At 35.6% G+C, this 5,548-nt stretch overlaps 1 long non-coding RNA gene across 1 annotated transcript in view; it reads right to left on the reverse strand.

Moving 5' to 3' along the window:
- LOC106476316 overlaps positions 1-5,548 on the reverse strand; it is a 9,977-nt gene that overhangs the window by 3,010 nt on the left and 1,419 nt on the right. Inside the window, exon 2 of the long non-coding RNA XR_002609128.1 lies at positions 4,777-4,884. This is a non-coding gene — a long non-coding RNA (uncharacterized LOC106476316). The remainder of the gene's footprint in view (positions 1-4,776; positions 4,885-5,548) is intronic.

Below are 5,548 nucleotides of genomic sequence, written 5' to 3' on the forward strand. Positions count from 1 at the left end.
TATATAGAGAGAAGTAAGAAGACAAGTAGACAACTTGTTAGGTTAACAAAGATCTACGTACATATATAGAGAGAGAAGTAAGAAGACAAGTAGACAACTTGTTAGGTTAATAAAGATCTACGCACATATATATAGAGAGAAGTAAGAAGACAAGTAGACAACTTGTTAGGTTAACAAAGATCTACGTACATATATAGAGAGAGAAGTAAGAAGACAAGTAGACAACTTAAATAACTTAAACACACGACAGAACAGTTTTATTTCACATTTCAGATTCTTCGGTATATTTTAATAACTTACGTTTCATTACTCAGTTGTTGAACAGCAGAAAATTATACATATTTATCTTCGTGTAATTGTAAGTTTGATGTATTATTATTATTATACAGTTTATTCGGTTCTAACACCATCGATTCAACCACACGTTGCTACACGGTACGTGACGCCTATCACAAGATGTAACAAACTATGGATTACGTCCTTGATTAATAGATCTTAATTACAGCTATGAACTGGAAGTTTCAAACAGCAGCGTTAAGCTACAGTAGTTATAAACAAATCAGTAGATACTTACGTATTGAACTTTTAATTTGTAAACCTATAAATTATTGACATTCAGCTGCTCCATCTTTCTGCTACTAGTGTATAGCAATAAAACATTCAGAGCACAAAGTTAGGAAATCAATCATACAAACAAGTATAATTAAAATATGTCAACTAATAAGCACCATGACTTTAGTAGGCCGTTCAACATACAGGACAAACAAAAGTGTCAGCCAACACACAGGACAGTTAGAATGAGTAATAAAATAAAAAGGACAATCAAGTTGACACAGGATGGCCAAAAGTGTCAGCTAACAAACAGGACAGTTAAAATGAGCCATAAGATAAAAAGAGCAATCAAAATGACTAAGCTCACATAAAGGACAGCGAAATTAAGTTATCCAACACACAGGACAGCCAAAATAAGTTATCCAACATATAATTACAAGTTATCCAACACACAGGACAGCCAAAATAAGTTATCTAACATATAACCACAAGTTATCCAACACACAGGACAGCCAAAATAAGTTATCCAACATATAACCACAAGTTATCCAACACACAGGACAGCCAAAATAAGTTATCCAACATACAGGACAGCCAAAATAAGTTATCTAACACGAATGTAGACATCTTATGTTTTAGATGATTTGATTTATAATTCCTGTATGTTGGATAACTTATTTTGGCTGTCCTGTATAGCAGTTGTGTTATGTGCTGGATGTATTTGTTGTGTGTTGGATGCCTTGTAGTTGTGTTGTGTGTTGGACGCCTTATAGCAGTTGTGTTATGTGCTGGATTTTGAATTAGTTAAAAAGAAAGAAAATAAGAATACACCATAGCGAAACACGTGTACAAGATGATGATAATAAAGAAATTCAAAAACATTTGTGTGAACTAAGTAGCGAAACACGTGTACAAGATGATGATAATAAAGAAATTCAAAAACATTTGTGTGAACTAAGGGTTCAAATATGTTGTGTATTTGTTATGGGTTGGAAAAGGCGTCCAACACACAACACAACTACAAGGCATCCAACACACAACAAATACATCCAGCACATAACACAACTATAACAATAAATCCAGCACATAACACAACTACAACAAGGCGTCCAACACACAACACAACTACAACAATGCATCCAACACACAACACAACAAACACATCCAGCACATAACACAACTATAACAATAAATCCAGCACATAAAACAACCACAACAATAAATCCAGCACATAAAACAACCACAACAAGGCGTCCAACACACAACACAACTACAACAATGCATTCAACACACAACACAACAAACACATCCGGCACATAAAACAACTATAACAATAAATCCAGCACATAAAAATAAATTCTACAAATAACACAACTACAACAAGGCATCCAGCACATTACACAACTACAACAAGGCATCCAGTACATAACATAACTACAACAAGGCATTCAGTATATAACACAACTAGAACAATAAATCCAGCACATAACACAACTACAACAATTTGTTCCGGAACCAAATCCGGATTCTGGATCATTTTGAGGTATTTTTTGTAATGTTAAGATAGGATATTTTCGTGGTTCTGGGTTAATAACCCTGTAAGGTGTGATCGGATTTGTACCAAATATCAGGGTTAATAACCCTGTAGGGTGTGATCGGATTTGTACCAAATATCAGGATTAATAACCCTGTAGGGTGTGATCGGATTTGTACCAAATATCATATACAGGGCAAGTTTTTACGTTTATTTATTACATTTTTAGAAGAAAAAAAAAACCGAGTACTAAATTTTCTGTAAAGATTGGAGAAGGGACGTTAATTTACACCCTTCTTAGAAAAGTGAATGTACTAATCTTCTTAGGGACACCAATAACTATATTTCCCCTTGTATTTCTCTAACAAACACGCTTGCTTTGAAAAAGAAATCTCAGTCTCTCTCTGAAAAATTTCAAGGAATCTCTTTTTCTGATACCGAAGATACTTGATATTTTACAACCTAGTATTTCATGCACAAACAAGATGTTGCGACATACATCTGGACCAAGAATAGTTTTGGAAGAACTGATATGCCAGATTCTTGGCATATTTTAGTATACTGCTTAGCTTCAGATATGATGTGAATTTTGTGAGCACCAGAATCTGCATGGTGCAACAACAGATCGGTGTCTTCCCCACTGAGGACCTCATCAACACCGAACGAGGATATGACAGCTGTTTGCCACAAATAGCAATGTACCACATACCACGTGTCCAAGAAAGATGCTATCACATAATCGTCAAACATGCCACAAATAGCAATGTACCACATACCACGTGTCCAAGAAAGATGCTATCACATAATCGACAAACATGCCACAAACAGCAATGTATCACATACCACGTGTCCAAGGACCCACCATCAAGAACAAAACGTACATGGTTTGTACGTCCAACCGATTCTAGACCTGTTACAGTTTCCAGAGGACATCCTGCCAAAACTGGCTTATACTTGCTTTAAAGTTCTCTCTTCCAATCTTGACAGCAAGTTTGGTACTTATTCTCTAAAAATGTAATGAAGAACAGAAAAACTTGTCCTATGCTCTATCCATATTTACAATACCCTCTACAGTTACGTTTTTGGATGTATGTCTAATGACATGTCTGTATTGAATGGGTTTCTATTGTCTAACATGCTTAAGACTATCTTAGTATCATTCGTGGTTTATTCTATTCTCCAATCAGTTACAAGATAAAGTGCACCAGGTTTTGAATGTACCATCTTCAGTTAGTTCCTTACTATTAATTGCGCTCGTGTTTTAGGTACTTCCAACGGTCATTGACTGAAACGACAAAGATTGTACCAAATATAAATGGTACATAATTTATTTTTGGTAGTTTTCTATAAAGATAAAACAAAGTTGCCAACCAACATTTCACACTTCGAATTTTTAAAATACAACTTAAAAATAAGTTGTTTTACTCAAATCCAATCGTTTATTGTAAATTTTCGTGAATTTCCAGGTTTTCGTGATTTTTCGTCAAAAACCCATCATTTCCCTCACAAATGGCCATGTTCCACTACTGGAACTAGGACTTTTGGGATATTATAAAGGGCATTTAATTGGCCACAATGCACAATATTTTATTTCGATTGCAATTTCTTCTACGTTATGCCTTAAAATTCGTAGAATGACTGCACTATACATCAGTCTACACATAACAAATCATCTAGTCTACCACACCGAACACTAAACAACAACAAATCTAACACTTCGGATGACAAAGTATGTGATCCACCACACAGAACAGCTACGAAAAGTCTCCAACACACAAGATAGCCAAAATAAAACATTCAATACATAAAGCAACCAAAAGTCATCTAAAATAAAGGATGGCCACAAACAGGTCGTCTAACACAAAGGACGGCCACAAACAGGTCGCCTAACATAAAGGACAGCCACAACAGGTCGTCTAGCACAAAGGACAGCCACAACAGGTCGTCTAGCACAAAGGACAGCCACAACAGGTCGTCTAACATACAAGGACAGACACAACAGGTCGCCTAACATACAAGGACAGACACAACAGGTCGTCTAACATACAAGGACAGCCACAACAGGTCGCCTAACATACAAGGACAGCCACAACAGGTCGCCTAACATACAAGGACAGCCGCAACTAGTGATGGTAAATTAGCGTTACTTGCTAATCAATTAATCGGCATCCCTATTAATCAATTACATTCGATTAATTGATAATTACGCAAGCACAACATACAAAGAGGTTAAAGTTGGCAGAGGGTGTTGTAACTAGTTGCATTCCCTCTAGCAAGCAGTTCACACCACTAACAACAGCTAGTCTGTTCCATTCTCTCTAGTCATCAGTTGATCATCAAGAACAACAACTACCAGCCAGTTGTCTTAATCCTAGTTAGCAGTTAAACATCAGTGGCGATGGCTGATAACTTTACTAGCTTTGTCATAACGAACAATAAAACATTTTATAGTTGTTGTTTTTTATTTTTATAATAGCAGATAAATATAATACACGGAACGTCAAATAACGAAAAACATCAGTTGTTGATTGATGGCAGAATAATGTATCTAACAATTAACAGACACCTCAGAAATTGTATGGTAAGTTTTATTTCGAAAGAGTACATACAGTTGGATCAAAATGTCCAAACAATATCTTTATTTTTTATAGAATAATTTTATGTTTTCTTTTAATTACTTGTGTACTTACGTAAACAACCCAGTCCATTGGGCTGAAAGCGTTTGTCCCACATAAGTACAACCTACTCCCGTCACCTATTGGCTGGATGATGCGGATATGGTTTTTACAGTCGTAGACCTGCATGTGAAGAAAACCTGGTGAATATTAATAGATGGAGAATCCACCGAGCGATTAAATATCCTAAACGACTTTTCAGTGGATTTTGTAAAAATTAAAACTGTGACATCTCAGCCCACACGAGCGGGCCATCTTCAGGCAATATTGTTGTTAAACGTACATAGCCTAAAGACAATTCGTTATGAATTAAATACACGTAGTTTTAATTGCTTAAAAGTCTACTGTAAAGCTGTTCAAGATATCAAACTTGGTAAATGTTATACATGAGATAAAATAATAACGTAAGAAACTAACCCCCCCCCAAAAAAAAATATCCCAACTAAATAATGTTTGTTATATACTGTCTTCTCTGTTGATGTATATAATTGTACACACACACACAGATGAGATACGTACTTCTTAATTAACACTTCTATTGTCTGTTGTATTACTTACGAAGTATTAACCACTGTATGTGTTACTTAGCATTCTTAAAGATAAGATATCGGTAGAAATTAACACACGCCGTCACACCTCACTAGAAACGTTTGGATCCATATCAATGTAATACAACCAACAACCATGTTAAACCTTGTCACTAGAAACGTTTGGATTCATATCAATGTAATACAACCAACAACCATGTTAAACCTTGTCACTAGAAACGTTTGGATCCATATCAAGG

Source organism: Limulus polyphemus, unplaced genomic scaffold (assembly GCF_000517525.1).
Source record: "Limulus polyphemus unplaced genomic scaffold, Limulus_polyphemus-2.1.2 Scaffold10264, whole genome shotgun sequence".
NCBI classification, from domain to species: Eukaryota; Metazoa; Arthropoda; class Merostomata; order Xiphosura; family Limulidae; genus Limulus; species Limulus polyphemus.